This window comes from Macaca fascicularis, chromosome 8, assembly GCF_037993035.2.
Source record: "Macaca fascicularis isolate 582-1 chromosome 8, T2T-MFA8v1.1".
NCBI lineage: Eukaryota > Metazoa > Chordata > Mammalia > Primates > Cercopithecidae > Macaca > Macaca fascicularis.
Window position 1 is genome coordinate 70403793 of NC_088382.1, and position 23997 is coordinate 70427789.

General features: G+C 42.8%; 1 long non-coding RNA gene across 2 annotated transcripts in view; it reads right to left on the bottom strand.

Annotated features, from left to right (window-relative positions):
- Window positions 1-3252: 3252 nt before the first annotated feature.
- Window positions 3253-23997, bottom strand: part of LOC102140436 (uncharacterized) — a 63379-nt gene continuing 42634 nt past the window's right edge. For both annotated transcript variants that reach the window (XR_012416442.1, XR_012416443.1), the window contains exon 4: window positions 3253-3394. This is a non-coding gene — a long non-coding RNA (uncharacterized lncRNA). The remainder of the gene's footprint in view (window positions 3395-23997) is intronic.

The following is a 23997-nucleotide window of genomic DNA, read 5'->3' on the forward strand; positions in this document are numbered from 1 at the left end:
GTGGTGCACTCACATAGTACCAGCTACTTGGAAGGCTGAGGTGAGAGAGGATTGCTTCAGCGAGGGAAGTCAAGGCTGCAGTGAGCTATGATCACACCACTGCACCCCAGCTTGGTGACAGAAAGAGACCCTTGTCTAGAAAAAAAAAGACAAAGAAGGAAAAAAAGTCTCCCCCACTGTGAAGTATCCCCTGCCCTTGTAAAGGATCCTTTGGGTTCCACGACTAGAGTAAGAGCAGAGGTTAAGGGAGGGTTCTAAGACTGGAGCAGCAGGCAAATGTGAAATGCATAGTAGCTGCACACCTTCATACTGCCAAGAAGGGAGTCCAAGGGTAGCAGGGCGACAAAGGATTAATTCTGAGCATAAGACTAAGAGTTCTACACAGAAGACTAGAAAAGCAAGTGCAAGCAGAGTTTTGGAGGGAGGAAAGAAGCACATTATTTAAATATTATTCAGCAGTATTTCATAGTGGATATTATTTAAAATATGTAACTACTTCAATCAATAGCATGTGCAGCTTGCTTTTGCAAGCCAGGCTGTGTTGTGTGTGGATGAGTCTGTCCAACTTCAAGTGCTAGGAAATGGAGTGAATAATTATTGTTCTTTGCACTACTTTACATTCCCGACATCTGGATAGGCTCTCCTGAAGACATCCTTTGGGTAGAGGGACCCTAACTAAACTCTCTCATGGCAGACAAAGGGGACAGCACTTCCAGTAGAGGCTGGGGCAACATTCCAGGGCAGATTAGGGAAGAAAACTCAACTCTTCAGCTGAGAGCCAAAGACAAGGGAGAGGAAACACAGTCCCAGTATTAAGAAACAGATACATAGAATTTTGGGTGGCAGTTATTAGCAAAGGGAGTCCCCTAAATGAAACTAAGATTTAAGGAAGTTGCATTGTTAGGAAAAACAAAACAAAACAAGCCTTCATGAAAAGGAGCTCAAATTTCTTAACTTGTAAAGCAATCTCAAGGCCCAAGCATTTGCACCAACAGAAAGTAGACTGCTTTGTTTGTACAGACCCCATATCATTTCAAGTGCCACTTCCAGATAGCCCTGAAAGGCACTAGACAAGAGCAATTCAGCAGTCAGAACCCAAGACAGCCAAATCAGTTGGCCAAGGAACTCACTCTCCTACCAGCAATCAGATGACCAATGGATGCCTTTGAGATTTTGAGATCCTAAAATCTATTAACAATAGAAAACATGAACTCTGGATTTATTACCAGGATGACTCTTTCCCTTTTTCTGCTTTCTAAGAGGTTTTTATTAGACTTACTCCAATTTTCCCTCTACCATTTCCTATCAGATGTGTTAGAAGTGTGTATCTATTTTATTTTATTTTATTTTATTTTATTTTATTTTATTTTATTTTGAGACATGGTCTTGCTCTGTTGTCCAGTCTGGAGTACAGTGGCGTGATCATAGCTCACTACAGCTTTGACCTCCAGGGCTCAAATGATCCTCCCACCTCAGCCTTCTGCGTAGCTGGGAACACAGGCATCCACCACCACACCTGGTTAATTTTTTCTTTTTTTTGAGATGGGGTCTCACTCTGTGTCCAGGCTGGAGTTTCAGCTAATTTTTAATTTTTTGTAGAGACAAGTTCTCACTATGTTTTCCATGCTGGTCTCAAACTCCCGAGCTCAAGCAATCCTCCTGCCTTGGTCTACCAAAGTGCTAGGATTACAGCTGTGAGTCACTACACCCGGCAAGAAGTGTGTATCTTTAAATAGTCTATGGGTTGCAAGACAGTGAGATATCATGTGTAGACAGAAACAAGACTTAACTGGAAGAGGTATGGAATTCACCAAGAAACCCTGACCTTTAATCCTGAATGATTACTCCATAGAAGCTCTTGGCCAGGAATAGTGGCCCCTATCTGTAATCTCAGCTCTTTGGAAGGCAGAGTCGGGAGGGAGGATCACTTGAGTCCAGGAGTTCAAATCCAGCCTGGGCAGCATAGCAAGACCCTATCACAAAAACAAAAACAAAAACAAAAAACCTCTTTTGGATGCAGTGGCGGAACATAAATTTGGGATATCCTGCCTAAGGAAGAGGTGTATAGTGAATAAATTGATATTTATATTAATTGTATCAGTTAGATCATGTTAGTGGGAAATCTTTAAACGCATAAGGAAAAAAACAAAGTGTCTGTTTGTGCAAGGCAAGGAGGGTAGTCTTGTAGTTTGCCCAATTCGAACTCATTTACCCAGCTCTGGGAATGCCCTATCTGTACCCCTAATCCCATTGCCATCCGCATGGCCAGCAGGACTCTTAGCAGCCATTTTTGTAGTATGATCCTCCCCCAAACTATGTTTGATTGGATCAAGAGTGCACGGGTCCCAATTGGAGTTAATACACCCCTTCTCAGAAGAAATATTACTTCAATGTGGCTTTCTCCTGAATGCAGGAAGCAAAATCCCAGGACTGTTGCCACGTTTTCCCATACAGAGAAAGAGAAGCAACGGAAATCAGTGTAAGAGAGAGGAAAGAGCAAGACCAGCACGGGCCGACATAGAGAGATCAGACGTGGATTTCCACTCCCTGCTTCCAGCTTGAGCATAGGTTGCATTTCTGCACTTGGATTTCCAGAGACACTCCCTTACCTTTAAAACAAACATCCCCCTTTTTGTTTAAGCCAACTCAGATCAGTTTCTGTTTTTGCAACTAGCGGACTCCTGCCTCATAAAGAGGTCCATCCCAGGATTTGCGATATTCCTTTTCTTCTTATAGATAACCTCTGTTTTGAGACTTTTCTGTCCACAGGAATGATTTGGTGATTGTAAACACAGATGAACTGAAGAGACTGAATGAGCACATGGATCATTAATTAGATTATTTCTCATTCTTGCCATGTCTATACCAATCTATTTCTGTCAGGGAATCATAATTTCCTCATGTAGTCAGCCACCGTAAAAGCGGATCTCACTTTTCCCCAAAACAGCTTTCCTTAGTGCTGGCATAAGAAAGGGGTGAGATTTTGGTGGTGGGGAATAGATAGGTTTGGTCCCACATAGCCCTGTGCTTAGTTCAACTCTTCAGCGATGTCCCAAGCAAGGCTACTGGGCTTCAGGGTGGGATTTCCGTAGCTGCCCTTCTCAGGAAGTGTGGACACAGGAGGGAGCAGTTCAAGAAGTTCATTCTGGGAAGGCTGAAGGTGCAATCTGTGAGCAGTGCAGAACACAGAAATGCAGAGCCTTTGCAAGGCTATGCACAGAGCAGGAAAAAGCAGAGGCCTCCAAACACATGAGGAGCACAGAGATCCCTTTATTGCCTGCCGTGGAAGGTGTTTCATTTTAGAAGGCTAGGAAGCAAATGGAGACATCTGATCTGGAAAATCGCAGGGAGCCCAAGTGAGGAAGAGTCCAGTGAAGAGTCCAATGCACAGCATCTGTGGAGAAGCACAAGGTAAACTGGGAAGGTGTGGATCCTTAGGGAGGACTCAGTCTCTCAGCACTTTGTCCCAAGGAGCATTCTGGGGGGAATTTTGTCACACTTGGAGGGCATCTTTCTTCCTTCCTTCCTTCCTTCCTTCCTTCCTTCCTTCCTTCCTTCCTTCCTTCCTTCCTTCCCTCCTTCCCTCCTTCCCTCCCTCCCTCCCTCCCTCCCTCCCTCCCTCCTTCCTTCCTTCCTTCCTTCCTTCTCCTTACTTTGGTTCAAGAACCAATTTAAACAAGAAAAATGTAAGGAATTCCCTTTCTCCTGCCCAAATGAGGTCAGCATCTGTTGAATGCTCACCATGGCAGAAAACCTGTTTGATAAAGTAATGAGATAAACATTTGTATAGAATCCATGTGTTTTATTTATTTTTTCTAAATAGAGACAGGGTCTCTGTCACCTGGACTGGGTACAGTGGCATGGATCTTAGCTCAATGCAGCCTCGAACTCCTGGGTTCAAGCAATCCTCCCACCTCAGCCTCCTGAGTAGCTGGGACTACAGGTGCACACCACTATGCCTGGCTAATTTTTTTTTTTAAGAGACAGGGTCTCATCATCTTGCCCAGCTTGGTCTTGAGCTCCTGGGCTCAAGCAATCCTCTCACCTTAGCCTCCCAAATTGCTGGGATTACAGGCATGGGCACCATACTCAGCCTCTTTTTAAATTATTTTAATGTAGTAATTATGTATTTAAGGAACTAATAAAGCTTAGTTATTGAAAGAAAGAGGTTGTTGTGTTTTATTTTCCATAATTTTGATTAGGTGAATTTGAGGTGCTGATGAAGAGTAGCTGTTGAACTGTTACATAACAATTTATCAGCCAGGCTTGGTGGCTCACGCCTGTAATCCCAACACTTTGGGAGGCCGAGGCAGGTGGATCACGAGGTCAGGAGATCAAGACCATCCTGGCTAACATGGTGAAACCTTGTCTCTACTGAAAATACAAAAAATTAGCCAGACACGGTGGCAGGTGCCTGTAGTCCCAGCTGCTCGGGAGGCTGAGGCAGGAGAATGGCGTGAACCCGGGAGGTGGAGCTTGCAGTGAGCTGAGATGGCGCCACTGCACTCCAGCCTGGGCGACAGAGCAAGACTCCATCTCAAAATAAATAAATAAATAAATAAATAAATAAATAAATAATTTCTCCTTAGCTCAAAGTGAAAATGAACTCAATAAATAGGAGCCAATGTTAATCTAGGGAATTAAAATTCAATTTGTTTTTAAACATTGCCTATAATTATTATAATACTGAAATGTACATACAAATATGCATGAACCTTAAATTATTTCCATCCACTTACCTAGTATATACCGACTCAAGAAATTGCTATGCTGAATTCAGTCAATTATCTCTAGGTCATCTAGTGAGAGCTTAACTATATTTGTAGGGCTCTGACTTTTCAGCACAAACACCATACTCATTTTCCCACATACATTATACCAAGAACATATGGTACATTATGTGATTCGCTAGCAAAGAGCTGCTTGCAATTGAGATCTGTCAAATGAAGACTTCTCAGACAGCTATGAGGATTCTTTGACTCCTGTTGTTAAAACACATTTTGTAGATTTAAAATATATTCATAGAACCAAGTCTTCTGAGTTTTCATCTTCTAGGACTAGCTTTCACTGTGTGCCAAGTATTTTTTTATGCTGCTCATTTCAGTAAACCTTCTTGCGTCCCCTAAGTTCTCAATGGAATAACACCCGTCCCATCTGTTCCTCTGTCTATCTCCTCTGTAAGTCCCCTGCTATGTTGCCATGGCAACAGTACCTGCTACAACATCATAACACGTGATTATCTCTTTACTATACTTCTGCTTGCAAATGCAATACTTGGCTTTCAAAACCATGGCTTTGTATCCTTTTTATCCTTCTTTAAGAGACAGTTGGGACAGGTCATGCCTCTAATCCTAATGCTTTGGGAGGCCAAGGGAGGAGAATCACTTGAGCCCAGGAGTTCAAGACCAGCCTGGGCAACATAGGGAGACCCTTGTCTCTGAGAAAAAAAGAAGTAGTTGCCTGGTGAGGCAGCAAGCATTCTCAAGGCTCATCTTCCTACTGTTTCCTTAGCCTTTCTTCACACACTTAGGAAGCCAAGAACTGTAAGCCACTACCATCCCATCTTTCACCCTAGCAGACTCCATCTCCCACCAGAACATCCAGAAGTGCTTGGGATTGGAAACCGCTGGCAGGAATATTCACACTAGTGGTTTCCTCAAACTACACTGTGCCTTCAATTCCTCCGGGTTGCACATCAACAATACATCCAACTTCATTTTTCTCAGTTCTGATTCAGTAGCTGTGGAGGGGAATCCAGGATTCTTTTCATCAAACTCCTGGGTAGACATTCAACAGAGTTTGAGACACAATGGTCTAGATTTTTTAATTCAGGTGCCCCAGCATTTAATAGTTAGACGGCATTTTTCAATGCGTAAGACTTTGCTGGGGAAACTGAAAGTGAAGATTCCTGAGTCCTGCCTCCTAAGTCAGAATCTGAGCCTGGGATCCACAGATCTGTATTTTAGCAGCATGCTAAAGGTGACTCTGATGACACCAGAGAGACCAATCAGGGCTGGATCCAAATCCCAGCTCTGCCACCTAAGTAACCATAAACATGCATATATATTTGACGTGGTGATAATATCTACCTCATGAAGGGATTGTGCACAGTAAACAGAAGCCATGCATTTTTGACTGTTTCTGAATAAGGCATGGTACAGCTAGAGGAGATGTTTAATAGAGTAAGGTAAAAAACATCACAATCTGGCCATCATTTCTGAGTCATGATGGAGTCTTTCTAAGGACAGACAACCAGGTGGTAACTTTTTCCAACCAAAAAGTCATGCTATAAAATTCCAACACAGTTTCGATAGACAGAACAGAGGGCCACAGAAATAAAGATATAATTTTGATCATCTCAAAAATCTATTGATCCATGCATGTTCCTGTACTTCATCAAAATCTGGACATTAGGGAATGTGTCACATACACATACTTCCAGAAAGGAGGAGAGCCACTGCCTTCGAGAATGGTGCTTGGACATGCTTTCTTCCTCCCTGGGTACATTCCACCAGCAGAATATTTCCTGGACTTAAAAGAACACTTTGGGCCAGGCACAGTGGCTCACATCTGTAATCCCAGCACTTTGGGAGGCCAAAGTGGGAGGATTGCTTGAGGTCAGGAGTTCAAGACCAGCTTGGGCAACATAGTGAGATCCCCATCTCTACAAAAAACTTTTTAAAAAATTAACCAGGCATGGTGGTGCGTGCCTGTAGTCCCAGCTACTCAGGAAACTAAAGTGAGAGGATCGCTTGTGCCCAGGAGTTCGAGGCTGTACTGAGCTATGATTTTGCCACTACACTCCAGCCTGGGTGACAGAGCGAGACCCTGTATCGAAAAAAAAAAAAAAAAATAGGATGAACCCTGAACACTTCTCTCCACCTGAGATTAGTCAAGTTAAAAATCCATTTTAAGAATGCTATTATAGGCTGGGCACAGTGGCTCACACCTGTAATCCCAGAATTTTGGGAGACCGAGGTGGGTGGATCATGAGGTCAGGAATTTGAGACCAGCCTGACCAACATGGTGAAATACAGTCTCTATTAAAAATACAAAAATTAGTGGGTGTGGTGGCATGTGCCTGTAATCCCAGCTACTCAAGAGGCTGAGGCAGAAGAATCACTTGAATCCAGGAGGCGGAGGTTGCAGTGAGCTGAGATGGTGCCACTGCACTCCAGCCTGGGCAACAGAGTGAGACCCCGTCCCCCCCATCCAAAAAAAAAGAATGCTATTATAATGACACATTTATAATTGAGGATGACAGTTACATCCCACAGATTTACACTGGCTAAGTCACAGAGTTTGGGGTGCAAAATCAAGGTTATGGTCCAGCTTATCTGTATTTGAAATTAGGGTAGAAGCAAAGCATAATATTCTGCTTCCTGTTTCCAATTTCAGGGTGACACGGTCCTGTTCAGTTGAAGGCTGCTGTGCATTTCTAAATGGCCCTCAGAAAATAAACAACTCACAGAAAAGGACTTCCTGAAAGTGGCAGTGGTGACTTTAAATGCCCATGACCCTTCACACTGATCAGCCTTCTCAACTTGAGGTGTGTGGAGACAGGGAGCCTGGTATTGAGAGTAACACTATGAAGACAATTAAATAATTAGAAAATAAAACCTTTTGGGAAAGGCTAAAGGAAATAAGATATTTAGCCTGGAGAAGAGAAGGCTGAGGAATGACCTAATTATAGGCTTCAAGTACATGAAGAATTAATCTACAGCAGATGGTGACCAGCTGTTTTCAATTCCCATTGAATACAGTACAACAGAAAATTGGCTTAAAGGGTAATATAAAGGATTTAGGATAGATAAAAGAAGGAATTTACTGGTTTTTGAGGGTCACCAAGGTTAAGAGGAGATCTACTCTATTACTTAGGGAGGTGGCAGCCACTCCTTCTCTGTGGTTTCCTGGTTTGGATTGGTTTGTTCAAGTGCAGTGAGGGGGAAAGAGTTTTATTCTGGGGTGGTGAAGGCCAGCTCAGTCCAATGGCTATTCATTATGCCTGTGCATTTTAGCCATTTGGCTTCTCAGTATTGCATTTTTGTTTTCCATAAGTCATTATGACCACACTGAGTGGCATTTACCAAGTGCAAAATGTATGCTGGGCATGATGAAAGAAAACTATATAAATTTCACTTTTTAGCCTTCAAACATTTGACATTTGACAATTATAAGCATTTATTGAGTGCCTGGGGAGTGCCAGCTACTGCTTCAGTCATAGGGGGATACTCAGATGAATAAGATACAGTTGTTTGCAACAACTGTGGAGTGTGTGTGTGTGTGTGTGTGTGTGTGTGTGTGTGTGTCTGTGTGTGTGTGTGTGAGAGAGAGAGAGAGAGAGAGGAGAGAGAGAGTTGGGGAGGTAGCAAGAAAGATAATGCCGTAATCAGTTGAGGAACTTAAAAAACATACACACCCAGCCCCTCCCTCTAGAGACTCTAATCTACCTGGAGTGGTATGTCATTTGGATACATCCTGCCAAGTCATAATTATCACCTGCAAGTTGAAAGCACCTATTATTTTACCCCAAAGTATAGTGAGAAATACATTTTAAACTGTGATCCAGTATACATGCACATGCACATATATACATATACACATGTACACATTCATTCATATGCACACATTACTGATAAAAGATTTCACAGAACAGTACTCTACTACTACTTTTTTATTTTATATCCTGTTATATTTTTTTAGTGCTGGTCACCCCACTAATTGATTTTATAATCCTCTAATTGGTCATAACCAAGCATTTAAAAAACACCACTGTGGGGGAAGGTGGCAGCTTTGTTCTCGGCCTGAAGGGAAAAAAACTCATATTTTCATGCCTCAGTCACAGGGCCAAAAGTAGGTGTGAGTTGAGATTAACATAATAGGCCAAGAGTTGTTCATTCTCTCTAGACCTTAAACTAAAAGGATAAAAATAATCCTGGAGGTTTATGTGTGCTCTAGCCCAAGTCACCAAGGTACAAGAGATGGCAGCAAAAGTCCTCATTGGTGACAAACACGATAAACACGTTTGCTGGGATCGTCCTCTGTGCTCTGCGAATCCATCAGGGTGCTTGGGGTGATTACAGTTGACCGGTGAAGGCTACAGATGTCCAGGGTTCTAACAATTACGCATTTCAGACACATTAGAAGTCAAGAAGACACCAAGCACAGAGGGAACCCCATCATTTGGGGAAGGGAATATTGAGTTCCAATCCCAGCTATGCCACTAATTAGTTCAGTGAATCCAAGCAGGTCACTTAATGTCTCATGACACAAAGCAGCAGAATCAGCTGCAAATGACTGCAGGCCTTGCCAGCCCCTGCGACTGCCACAAATCAAAGGTCGTTCTCCCTCAGCACAGAGTGCAGAGAGGACTGCAGGGCTATTAGTCACCTCGACCTGAAATAATGACACTGTCGGTCAGCATTTTTTCTCGCTACCTGAGGAGCCCTCTCTAAAATCATGACTGATGGCCGAGCATAGAGCTTTTTGTAATGGAGGCAACAGCAAAGGTTAGGTTGCAAGGGCTACCTGGTTATCCATCAATGAGTTGTAGATGAAGAATATGAGCCTCCATATCTTCATTTGTAAAATGAAGACAATCATACCCTTAATAACAGGAGCAGATTCTGGCTCAGGGCTGGGCCGGGAGTCACATGAGGGCAAGCGTGGGTGACATCAAAGCCTCTGCTTTGTTTCACTACACCTGCTGAAGGACACCTGGTGTATCAGAGTGGGGAAGAACAGGCTGTGAAGGCTGAGCAGTCCAATAGCAGGGGAAATACACACACGCACACACACACACGTGTGTATTCAAATTAGATCATACACCCAAACAAATCTTGATCCCCATTCAGGACACTCACAGGTTTACTGAAGGAGGCAGAAGTGAAAATGAACAATCAAAACAAAGCATCTTGCAGGGCCAATAAAAATGGGGTCAGGCATGGTGGCTCATGCCTGTAATCTTAACACTTTGGGAGTCTGATGGGGGAGGATCTCTTGAGCCTAGGAGTTAGAGACCAGCCTTGGCAACATAGCAGGACCCTGTCTCTACAAATAATAGTAATAATAATTAAAAAGGGAGCATCTGCAGCTCTAACCACAATTTCCCAAGTGTCCAGTTCACTTCTAGCACTGGTTCTCAGTCGGAGGCTGCACTGCACCTTCCACCAAGGAGGCATCAATGCGTTGCATGATTTTGGTCATTAGATGACAAGGAGGTGCTGCTGGCATGTCCCATGGCCACTGTGGAGTTTACATTCTAGTTGGAGAGGTAGAAAATAGACCAGTAAGCAAATAAGTAAACAATACAACATTGGACCGTGGGAAGTGCTTTGAACAATGAAGTAGGGTACAGATCAGAGAATGACTTGGGAGAGTGGTGGCTATTTTACACAGTAGGATGGTCACAGAAAGTCTTTCATTTGAGTGAAGACCTGCAGTAAGACAGTGAATCACGTAAGAGACAGTGAGAAGGGCCGGGCGCGGTGGCTCACACCTGTAATCCCAGCACTTTGGGAGGCCAAGGTGGGAGGATCACTCGAGCTCAGGAGTTAGAGACCAGCCCAGGCAACACAGAGAGACCGTGTCTCTACTAATAATTTTTTTAAAGTAGCCAGGGCTGGGGGTAGTGCACGCCTGTAGTTACAGCTACTTAGGAGGCTGAGGTGAGAGAATCACTTAGACTCCAGGAGGTTGAGGCTGCAGTAAGCTGAGATGGCATCACTGTACTCCAGCCTGGGCAACAGAGAGAGACCCTGTCTCAAAAAAAAAAAAAAAAAAAAAAAGAATCAGTGAGAGGAACATGTCAGGCAAAAGGAACAGCTGTCTGAGTCCACAGTGTGCTTGGCGGGCTGTAGGCACAACATGGGGACTACAGAGCAGTTGAGCAATAGGAAAATGGCCAGAGTGAACATGAAGAGTGAGCTACGAGTCGATCATGTAGGACATTGTTCTGGGCAACAATCATGACTTTGAATTTGATACTAAATATGAGGGAAAATTATTAGACGATGTTGAACAGGGAGTGAGATGATCTATTTTTTTTTAAGAGACAAGGTCTCTGCTGCCCAGGCTGGAGCACAGTGGTACAATCACAGCTCACTGCAGCCTCATACTCCTGGGGTTAAGCAGTCCTCCTGCCTCAGCTTTCCAAGTAGCTGGAACTACAAGTGTGAACCACCATGCGTGTCTAATTTTTTTTTTTAATTTGTAGAGATAGGGTCTTGCTATGTTGTCCAGGCTGGTCTCATATTCCTGACCTCAAGTGATCCCTTGGCTTCTGCCTCCCCAAGTGCTGGGATGATAGGCATGAGCGACTATGCCTAGCCTGACTAATATTTTTTGAAAAGCATTCTTTGGAAACAAAACTGAAGGGCCATGGGTAGAAGAAGGGAAACCAAATTTAAAATCCAAAGTGAGCAACCAATTGGCCAAATATGTGTCATATGCCTGCACCACAGCTGCCAGGGATGGAGAAAACAGCACATGTCTGTAACACTGTAGGCTCAAAGGCTTTGGTGACTGGATGAGGCAGTAAAGAGAGGGAGAAGTGGAGGCCGACAGCCAGGTCTCTGGCATCTGTGCCTAGGTAGATGGTGACACTAATTATTCACCAATGTCAGAAACACAGAAGGCAGAGCTGTTCTGAAGGGAAATGTGTGAAGTTCCATTTGAGTCATGCAACAACGTCCAGAAGGGAGCTGATGACACATGTCTACAGCTCAGGGGTGTGGCCTAAGTGAGAGATAAAGATGCAGAATCATTGTGTTTGGGTGGGAATTACAGCGGTCAAAGTGAAGGAGACCTACTCGAGAGAGTGTAAAAAGATTAGAGGAGTGTAGAAAGATGAGAGAGAAGAATTCTGAGCTCAGATGCCAGAAAACACCAGGGTTTAAGAGGTACGCAAACAAAAAATTGTAAGCAAAGGAAGTGAGAAGAAATAGTTAGAAAAATAGGAGTCCCAGGAGAAAGAACCAGGTGCTAGTTAATAGTGTCAAATGCTCAGCTGGGCATGGTGGCTCATACCTGTAATCCCAGCACTTTGGGAGGCCAAGGTGGGTGGATCACAAAGTCAGATAGAGACCATCCTGGCCAACATGGTGAAACCCCGTCTCTACTAAAAGTACAAAAATTAGCTGGGTGTGGTGGCACGTGCCTATAATCCCAGCTACTCAGGAGGCTGAGGCAGGAGAATTGCTTGAGGTTGGCAGAGGTTGCAGTGAGCCAAGATAGTGCCACTGCACTCCAGCCTGTCAACAGAGCAAGACTCCATCTAAAAAAAAAAAAAAAAAATAGTGTCAACTGCTAAGGAGAGGTGGCTGGGACCTCCCCAACCACCACCACCCGGTAGTCTGCCATAGCTCCCTTATTTCCCATAACGTGGACCTTAACATGCTGTTTTCTGAGGGCTTACCTGAACCCCCTACTGGACTATAAGTGCTGTGAGGGCAAGGAATGCTTTTATTTTGGTAATCACTGAACTCTCATGGCCCAACATTATACCTGACTTGTGGTGACACTAAATAAAAATGTGTTTAATTACCAAATAGATGACTGAGCTGCAAACAGGTTATTCATGATCTCTGTCAGATCATTTAGAGTGGAACAGTGACAGCAAGTCTAATCACAATTAGCTGAAGTGTAAATGAGAAATGAGAAAGGATGAAATCAGGCATATAACTTTCTTCAAAGAAGGGTAAGTAATTACAAGCTACTCTAGGGTTTAGTTTGAGAGAGAGAGAGAGTTGGCAGGAGTTGAGGCCAACTATGTAGGTTGGGGGACCAGTCCCCACAAGTTGCCATCCTTGCTTCTGATACCAAGTACAAGTAAGGGGGGATTCCCAAACCACCCTTAGTTTTAGTAATTCACTAAAAGGACTCTCAGAGCCCACTGAAAGCTGTTATACTCAGGGATACAGCTTATTGTAATGAAAGGATACACAATAAAATCAGCCCAGGGAAGAGGTCCAGACATTGAGTTTCCAGCTGTCCTGCCCTTGTGGAGACATGAACAGTGTGACCTTCTCCCAGAGTTGATGTGTGACAATATGCAGAGTACTGCTAACCAGAGAAGCTCGCCCAGTCACTGGTGTTCAGTTTTGCTGGGGCTCCTTCATACTGCCCATGTGGCTGACCTTCAGTCCAGCCCTTTTCAGAAGTCAAGCTATTGCCTTTAGTCCCCAGTCCCTGGTGGAGACAAAACATACATTGTGGCCTGAAGCCCCCATCATAAATGACATCCTTAGACTGTCTGGCGGCTAAAGCCCCCAGGCAAACAAAGACACTCCCATCAGGCAGAATATTCTGAAGGCCTAGAGATCACAGCCAAGTAGCCTTTGGGTGAAGTTAATTCTTCACTACACCCAAGGTACTATGTTGATAAAGAAGAAGGATAGAAAGCTTGACAGGAATACAGTTTTAAACAGTAGTATATAGGAAGCAAAAAGGTGGTCATTGACAAAGAGCACTGCATAATAATGGAAGGTGGCCAATTGAGATGATTTGCCTTGGTCAAGAAAGAGTACTGATATTGTTACCAGGGGTCCTTGCTCCCAGAGCTCCCAAGATGGTGGGGGGCTACTTCCAAAATGGCGGTAGGCCACTTCCAAGATGGTGGCAAGCCTTGTGTTCTCTGACCTGGGGTTCTTGGCCTCACAGATTACAAGGAATGCAATCTTGGGCCATGCGGTGAGTGTTACAGCTCTATTAGAAGCCGTGGGTCACAGAAGAGAACCGTGGAATCCAGTGACTAGTGTTCAGCTCGATTAGGATGAGCCCAGGCACTTAGCCATGCAGGAACAATGGCAAGGCTTTAGTCGGATCCGGAGTGGCAGGGGGCGCCTCGCTGGATCAGCAGCACAGTGGACACTCTGCTGGATCAGGAGGGATGGAAGTCAGCCGCGGGTCTGCCAGGGCAGCAAACGGCAGTAGTGGACGCCCAGCGAAAGCTCAGGTCTAGCCTTAACAAAACACGGACCAGAAGAGTGCAGCTGCAATATTTAATAGACTGAAACAGAGTGAAAACAGAGTTCCCATATAAGGGGAGGGGACCCAAAGGGTGTTGCCTCAAATGCCTGGGTTTATATCCTGATCCTTGTCTCTTCCGCTGTGCTCTCAGGCAATAGATGATTGGCTATTTCTTTACACCCTGTTTTTGCCTAATTAGCATTTTAGTGAGCTCTCAGATTGGTCAGGTGTGGGTTAAGTTGCAAGCCCGTGTTTAAAGGTGGATCACCTTCCCAGCTAGGCTTAGGGATTCTTAGTTGGCCTAGGAAATCCAGCTAGTCTTGTCTCTCAATATGGCTGCTGTTTAGACTGTGTTCTCAGAACACAGACGAAAAGCTGTGCATTGCATTTTCATAGGCCATGAAATAAATGACTTTTTCTGTAGTAGTACCACACAGCAGTGCTGGTGCCTTAGGTGGCTCCCACAACAGAATACTACCTATTTCATGAGTATGCGTGCTCCCTAAGTACAACTATTCATAGGAAACATGATTTACGTTTGCCTACTGTAAAAGTCAAGTTTCGCCAATTTGGATGGACTCTCCTAAATCATACCAACAGAGGCTGAGTCAGATCAATAAGCATTTCTTGAGAACCTACCAAGAGTAATGCATTATGCTAGGCTCTGATTACAAAGATGAAAATTATAGAATAGCTACCTTCAACTAGTTCACTAGTGAGGAAGATAACACATAAACAACTTGGGATTGTATAAAGAAAACACAACATTTAACTTTTTTTAAAAAACTCACTATGGAATGAGGCATAGGTGATGAGATTCAGGAAGACATTTCAAAGATTGTTTTATTCACCACCATAGACCCAGCTCCCAGCAACAACTGGCACATTCCAGACACAAAATAATTTAAATATATACACATACCCAAAATACAAGTAAAATGGTCTTTGTTTGTATATAACATGATTGTGTACCTAGAAAACCCAAAATAATCAAAACTGAACTAATAAGGGAATTTGGCAAAGTCATAGGGTGTAGGGCCAGTATTTTAAAATCTACTGCATTTTGGTCTGGCGCAGTAGCTCACACTTGTAATTCCAGCACTTTGGGAGGCCGGGACAGGCTTGAGCCCAGGAGTTTGAGATCAGCCTGGGAAACATATTGAGATCCTGTCTTTATTTATTTTTTTGTTTATTGCAGCACTATTCACAATAGCAAAGACTTGGAATCAACCCAAATGTCCATCAGTGACAGATTGGATTAAGAAAATGTGGCACATATACACCATGGAATACTATGCAGCCATCAAAAAGGATGAGTTTGTGTCCTTTGTAGGGACATGGATGCAGCTGGAAACCATCATTCTTAGCAAACTATCACAAGAACAGAAAACCAAACACCGCATGTTCTCACTCATAGGTGGGAACTGAACAATGAGATCACTTGGACTCAGGAAGGGGAACATCACACACCGGGGCCTATCATGGGGAGGGGGGAGGGGGGAGGGGGGAGGGATTGCATTGGGAGTTATACCTGATGTAAATGACGAGTTGATGGGTGCAGCACACCAACATGGCACAAGTATACATATGTAACAAACCTGCACGTTATGCACATGTACCCTACAACTTAAAGTATAATAATAATAAATAAATTAAAAAAAAAATCTATTGCATTTCTATATACTTTTCACAATAATTTGAAAATTATGTAGAAATATGTTTAAGACAGACTGGGCACGGTGGCTCACGTCTTTAATCCCAGCACTTTAGGAGGCCAAGGTGGGTGGATCACTAGGTCAGGAGTTCGAGACCAGCCTGGCCAATATGGTGACACCCCATCCTACTAAAATTACAAAAATTAGCTGGGTGTGGTGGTGTGCGCCTGTAGTCCCAGCTACTTGGGAGACTGAGGCAGAAGAATAGCTTGAACCCGGGAGGCAGAGGTTGCAGCCAGCCGAGATCACGCCACTGCACTCCAGCCTGGGCAGCAGAGTGAGACTCCAGCTCAAAAAAGAAAAAAGAAAAGAAAAGAAATATATTTAAGAGATCATAAATTGTAAAATGCTTAGCAATAAATTTTTTAAGCAATAGGCAAAATTGTTTATGATGAAAACATTGCCAAGAAATATACCATATTCATGAATTGGAAAACTCAGTATTGTTAAGATACCAACCCTCAGGTGTGGTAGCTCATGCCTGTCATCTCAGCAGTTTGGCAGGCCAAGGCAGTAAAATCACTTGAGGCAAGGAGTTCAAGACCTAGGCAACAGAGCAAGACCCCGCCTCTATAAAACAACAACAACAAAAACACCCAAAGTGCTAGAACTATAGGTGTGAGCCACTGCACCTGCAAAAAAATTTTTCAAATAAAAAATTTAAAAAGATACCTGCTCTCTACAAATTGATTTATGGACTCAACAAAATCTCCATCAAAACACTGGTGGGCTTTTTTGTATTAATTGATAGGCTGATTCTAAAATTTGTATGGCAATGAAAAGCCAAAACTTAGAATAGCCGAAACCATTTTAAAGAAGGACAAAATTGGAGCAGTTCAAGATTTACTCTAAGGCTCCAGTAACTCAACAGTTTAATATTGGAGTACAGAGAAATCAATCAATCAATGAAACAGAAAAGAAAGTTCAGAAATAGACTGTCACTTGTTATTTGACAAAGGTTGTCAATACAAAGCAATAGGTTAAGGAAGGAGTTTTCAATGAATGGAACCAGAGCAACTGAATATCTATATGAAAAATAAATAAGCCTTTGATGCCTACCTGCCATTACACACAAAAATTAAATTGAGATGGATCATAGACCTAAAGTTGAATGGTAAAACTCTAAAGTTTCCAGAACAAAGCATAGGAGACTATCTACACAACTGTGGGGGAGACAAAGATAACTTAGGACACAAAGGCATTGCCATATAAGCAAAAACTGTACATTGGATTTCATCAAAATTAAAAATCTCTCATCAAAAGACACCATTAAGAAAATGTAACGGCAAGCCACATAGATTGTTACGGACTGAATGTTTGCGTCCCTCCAAATTTATATGTTGAAGGCTCAACCTCTAATGTGATGGTTGGTTTGGAGTTGGGGCCTTTGAGAAGTAATTAAGTTTAGATGAGATCATGAGGGTCGTGCCCTGATAATGGGATTAGTACTCTTAGAAGAAGAGGAAGAGTAGGCACAGTGGTTTGCTCTTGTAATCACAGCTACTTGAGAAGCTGACACGGAGGATCACTTGAGGCCAAAAATTTGAGACCAGCTTGGGCCACTGAGCAAGACCCCATCTCTAAAGAAATATAAACAATTACCTAGGCGTGGGGGCACACAGCTGTAGTCCCAGCTACTCAGGAGTTTGAGGCAGAGGATCACCTGAGCCCAGGAGGTTGATCATGCCACTGCACTCCAGCCTGGGTGACAGAGTGAGACCCTATCTCTTAAAAAAATAAATTAAATAAATTTTAAAAAGGAAGAGATATAAGAGCGCGCTCTCTCTCTCTCTCTCTTTTTCTCTCCCTCTCTCTCCAAGTACAGACACAAAGAAAAGGCCATGTGAGCATACAATGAGAAGGTAGCTGTCTATAAGCCAGGAAATAGGCCTATACCAGGAGCTGAATCTTCTGGCACCTTGATCTTAGACTTCTCAGCCCCCAGCCCAGGCTATGGTTTCTTGTTATAGCAACCTGAGCTAAGACAGGGCAAAATTATTTGCAATATAAATATCTAAAAATGAACTCATATTCAGCATATATAAAGAACTCCTACAAATCAATGAAAAGAAACCAACAAATCAATAAAATAATGTGCAAAAGTCTAGGCCACACACTGGCTATATATATATATATATATATATATATATATATACACACACACACACACATATATATATATAAATATATATCTGAATGGCCAGTAAGCATCAGAAAAGGTGTTCAATAAACTTAATGAACAGGGAAATGCCCATTAAGGCCACTAAAAGATACCAGTCAGTATACACTCACCAGAAAGGCTGAAATGTAAAAGATTGATAATGCCAAGGGTTGGCAAGAATGTGGAGGAACTGGAATTGTCACACATTGTTGACGGGACTGTAAAATACTTTAAACACTTTGGAAAATGGATAATTTCTAATAAAGTTAAATATCCACTGACCTATCTCCTGGGCTTATTGGGAAAGCTAAACACAATAATGGTTCATACTGTAGTACATTTTCAATAAACATTTGTAATAGTAGTAGTACTGGTATCTTGTGCTTGTAAACACCTCCTCCAATGACTGCTGAAACTTAACTGACTGCCTGGTGTTGCTGTTTAACCATGTCATGACGAATACTGATAGGTTGTACCTGCAGAGTGGGAAATGTGAGGTACTAAGTCAGTCTGAGCTTGGGAAGGCAATTAGGGAAACTGGAACATCTAAATAAATAGAACCGGTAATATGTCTAGAATTAATCAGTCAATTCACATATAAACAGTACATGTTCTTCTGTTCATCTTGATGCAGGTGTTTTGATGGATATCAAGCATTTAAATTGTGCATAACAGATACTTGCTCCCTAGGGAATGAAGCAAGGCTTGAAAATGGGATGAGGGAGTGAAAGCTAGTAATGTTTGCTTCATGTGTTAGTCAAGAAAAGAGTCACTGCCAAATTTTGATACATTCAGATGTTCCCCATTTAAAAATGTCTGCATCAAAATGTCCTGCTTCCATTTCTCCTCGCCTACTCTGTGAGGTATCCTAATAAGCACTTGTAGAGTTTACAAAGATGAGCAAGCTTTGTCCTTGCCACAAGGAGGCTTTAAAGTACAGTAAGAAAGGATAGGCAACCATGTGATTACTCCCCTCGAGAATGAAATGAATGTGCAAAGGACCAACATCACATGTGTTACCAAAAGCTCCATCAGCTCAATAAATCCAGAGTTCACCAAAGACACATAAACTTTCCCAGGGCTTCTTTGAAGGGGAATGTCATACACATCTTGTCTTGTCTCGGAAATCCTTGAGGTCACCAACAAGGCTAAGATTTTAATTTTAAGGACTCTTTCAAAAGTTCCAGAGGCTTTAAGGGGTCCATGAATCCCCTTAAACTATATGGATAAGAGTCATTTTTGAATCTTTATGTGCATTTTTCTAGAAAGAAGATCCACCACTTTCAGTAAGCTCTCATATGGCTCTGTAACTCAAAAAAGATTTCTCCTAAATTTGTTCTAGTTGTAACTTGAGTTATATATGACCTCCCATTACTCACTTGAGAGTTTCCTATCACTTCAATCACAAAAATTGTTATCACAAAGGTGAGCAAAAGGCATTAATCAGCTAATTTGATTCTGTTTCTTGCAGGCTATGGCTTCGATGTTCTTAGAAGTCTTAGTACTTCCACGTGGTTCTGATGGGTCACTTTGAAATTGAGCTAGAAATATAAAATTAAATTAACTTTACTCCTAATTAAGCATCTTAACAGTCATAATTAGATGTCACTGTATTTTGTAAATGACCTAAGCCATTTATTCACCATATGCCTTGATCTATTTACTTAAACTCTGTGCCTCAATTTCCTCATCTACAAAATGAGAATAATAGTAAAATTCACCACAGAGTCATAATGATCAAATGGGTTAATATTTGCAAAACACTTAGACTAGTACCTCATACAAAGTAAATGACATAGAAGTGATAAATGAACACCTTTGGCTTTATCGTCAAAGCCTATGGATTTACCCCGTCTGTATTGTGGAATACGTGCAGTTGAAGTTCTTGACAAACTCTTGGTGACTCATTTCTTATTAAAAGCTTAGACGTAAGATTTAGTGTTCAAGGAAGCTTATCTAAAGCGTGAAGAGTCCATCCATTTTTAAGATATTCTAACTTATGTCTCCGAGTCAAAGTAAGTCTCCCCTGAGACTTATAGTTTATCACATTGTCTTGGCACTTAATAGAATTGCTTTTGGTGAGTTGTGCTGGTCCCATGCTCCTGCCTTGCCTAGGGAGACCCTTCAAGAAGCTGTTATTCTCCCTGCGCATTTGTCAGGCATATCAATGGGATGTTGTTCACTCTAGAAGACAGTGTTGGTACCCTACCCACAACCCTTTACCAGGCAAATGCACCCATCACTTCTACCTATCCATAGCATCCATGCACATCAGCTAGTAACAGCTCAAATCTGAACTCTTCTTCAGAAAACTGCTCTCAACTATCAGGAGTCTTGTCATCTGGAGATGTCTGGAAAATTATATACCAGACCCCACTCCAGGGTATAAAGGTACAAAAGCCCAGGCTTCTTGCCTCAAGACAGGACAACTTCATGGTGCCTTTCAGACTTCAGAGGCGTCCTCATGAGACCAGGTTGCCGTCAGCTGAAATCACATCTTTGCTGGGATTCTTCCTCTGCCTCATCCTGCTTTCCTCAGTTCCTTCCAGCTTTCTCCTGAGAACTCTCTCTCAATTATTTGTGCAAGAAACCCTATTTTAGACTTCACTTCCAGGAACCTAAGACATCCATTATATCATATAGGAATATGATATGCTAAGCATGAGGGTGGGGTTTTTTTCTCCCAGGCTTCAGTTCCAAAACACATTGTGTTCCTTAGTCTCTCATTCCCCTTCCCTCCTTTCTCTTCCCTTCCTCATCCACCTCTTTCTCTTCCTCATCTCCCCTTGCCTCCTATTCCTCCTCCTTCCCTCTCCTCCTCTTCTTTCTCCTTACCTCCTCTCCTCCTCTCTTCTTGCTCCTCTCTCCTTCCCCCACCTCCTCCTCCTCCCTTCCTCTCTCCTCCTCGTCTTTCTCTTTATTTCCCCTTGCCTTCTATTCCTCCTCCTCCTTGTCGTCTCCTCCTTCCTCCCCTTCTCTCTCTTCTCCTCCTCTTCACCTTCTCTCTATTCCTGCTTTCTCCTCCTCTTTCTCTTCCTCCTTCCCTCCTCCCTTCTTTGCCTCCTTATCCACTCCTCCTCTCTTCCTCCTCCTTTCTCCTCCTCCCCTCCTCCCCTTCTGCACCTCCTCTTCTTCCTTCTTACCTCCTCTTCCTGCTCCTCCTCCCTTTCCTCCCCGTCTCTCCTCATCTTTGAAAAAGAAAGAAAAAAAAAAAAGATTGTGCTCTTCCAAAGTAAGTTATTCATTTTTATCTTAGCCCTAGGACTCTTTTAACTGAAGGTGCTTCCCTCTTTACTTTGATTGCCATGAATCTCACAACCAAATTTTCAACCCATTTCTGTGGTATTTCTGAGTAGCAACTTCACCCTTAGTTTTATTCTATGTTTTACCTTTTTTTCCTCTTTCCCAAAACCAATCAATCAATATATGTTTTGTACTAGGTGGAATAAAACAGACTTTATTAACATAAATAAGCTTTAAAAGGAGTCATGATGGCTGGGCACAGTGGCTCATGCCTATAATCCCAGAACTTTGGGAGGCTGAGGAAACAGGATCACTTGAGCTCCAGAGATCACAGCTGCAGTAAGCTGTAATTGTGTCACTGCCCTCCAACCTGGGTGATGGAGTGAGACCCTGTTCCCCCCAAATTTTAAAAATTAAAAAAAAGTCAAGATTCACTTTCCTAATTCTTACTTTGCAGTCTGTATTGAACATCATTTTTTGAGGTCTGCCCAGTTCTCAATCCCCTTCTTCCAGGTATAGCACTCCCAACTGTCCTTTGGGAATTACAATATCTGAATTCAGTTCATGTGGTTCAGGTGTGCTGACTCCATTCTCTTACTTCAGGAGAAGGGCTGACCTGGACCACACAGAATCAGAGAATCATAGTCCCCTGTTACTAAATGAGTTTGAGACAGGAAAGGATAGAGTACAACTAAAGCCGTGAAGTTCAATTCTGAGACTTCGATTGGATTAATGAGGAGAAAACATCTTTCCTTCCCCTGAACCACTTCATAGGATTGCTGAGAATACAAAATAATCTTGAAGTGAAGTGATTATGAGCCATTCATCTCATCCCTACAAGGGTGAGGCTGCCTGAGATGGAGCCAATGCTGAGAAAAGCAGAGATGAGGGATGCAGAGAGACTATGTGGTCATCACCTCAGTTGAGCTCTCCCTTTTTCAGTTACCTCCTTCTTTTCCTAAATCTAATTTGAGTTTGATTTCTGTTCCTTGCAACCAAGATTCCTGACTGATAACGAAGGCACAAAAATATAAGGTTATTTTAACAGTGAATATCTATAAGGGGCTGGGTGCAGTGGCTTATGCATGTGATCACAACACTCTGGGAGGCCAGTGTAGGAGAATCACTTGAACCCAGGAGTTCCAGTCCAGATTGGGCAACATGGTGAAACTGTGTTTCTACAAAAAATTTTGTAAAAATTAGCTGGGCATGGTGGTGCGTGTCTGTGGTCTCAGCTACTTGGGAGGCTGAGGTGGGAGGATCGCTTGAGCCTAGGAGGTCAAGGTTGCAGTGAGCCATAATTACACCATTGCACTCCAGCCTGGGTGAAAGAGCAAGACCCTGCCTCAAAAGAAAAAAAAATCTGTAAGAGACAATAGTTTTTTTGTGTGCAACTTGTTCTAACATCCAGAAAACCCAGGGATAAAAAAATGTTTATACCTAAGCTTTAATGCTACATACACATTTCTCTTCCTTGTTACACAAATTTGAGAGGCTGTACTACACATCTTGAAAAAATAGAATTTTTTTACAGCAGTCCAGTTAGAATTGATTTTATAGCATTTAAACTTTAACAACAGTTTTCTAAGAATGACCTTGGGGCCAGGAGCAGTGGCTCATGCCTATAATCCCAGCACTTTGGAAGGCCGAGTCAGGTAGATCACTTGAGGTCAGGAGTTTGAGACCAACCTGGCCAAAACAATGACACCCGATCTCTGAGAAAAATATTTAAAATATTTAAAAAAAATTAACCAGGTGTGGTGCCATGTACCTGTAATCCCAGCTACTTGGGAGGCTGAAGCAAGAGAATCCCCTGAACCTGGGAGGCAGAAGTTGCAATGAGCTGAGATCATGCCACTGCACTCTAGCCTGGGCAACAGAGCAAGACTCTGTCTCAAAAAAAAAAAAAAAGAAAAAAAAAGGAAAGAGTGACCTTGGGCAGAGTAGAGAATGGAGTTGAGAATTTAAACTAATTGGCAAAAAGGAAGGGCAAATCTTGGCAAAGATAGTCGCATGTGAAGAGGACACTGAGACTGTACTAAGCTCAGTTTTCAAGAAGGATAACTTCTTGGCATTTTACTATCATGTTACCCATCTTCGTAGTTGTTTGAATGGTACAACAAGCTATGAAATTTATATATTTTCTATTCTCTGCTGTTTAGGGAAGAATTCTCTCAAACCATGTTTTTCCTCTGCTTTCAAAGCACAATAATCATCAACACAGAAGAAGATTTCTGTAACTACATGAGTGAGGAGTTTTTCCCACAACCAAGCAGTGGATATCAGCTGGGTGTCCCCCAATTCAATTCCTGGGGGTAGTGTCAGATCCCACAGGTTTAGGGCTCAGTTCTCGAGACTGCACCAAGAAGTGTCTCTGGAACTTCTGATCAACCCACTTCAAGTTGGGGGTCCCAGGACCCCCTCTTTGGGTTCTATTAATTTGCTGGAGCAGCTCACAGAACTCAGGGCAACACATTTACCAGTTTATTACAAAGGATACAGATGAAAAGATGCATAGAGTGAGGTATGGGGAAAGGGGTGCAGAGCTTCCATGCCCTCCCTAGACACACCATCCTCCAGGGACCTCCATGAGATCCACCATGGAGACACTTGCTGAACTCAGTCCTGCTGCGTTTTATGGAAGCTTCATGATGTCAGCATCCCTTCCCCCAGGTCATGGAGGTGTGGAGTCTTATGACCCACAATCAGATAGGAAGGGAATGATTAGAATCTTGCCTGGTAGCAGGTGAAAAGGAGGCAGGGAGAAGGTTGGAGAGATCCTGTTTCCTTAGGCCTAACACACCCATAAAGAAAGACTGAAATGGCCAGCCTTGGTGGCTCACTGCTATAATCCCAGCACTTTTGGATGCTGAGGCTGGAGGATCACCTGGAGACCAGCCTGGATGATAT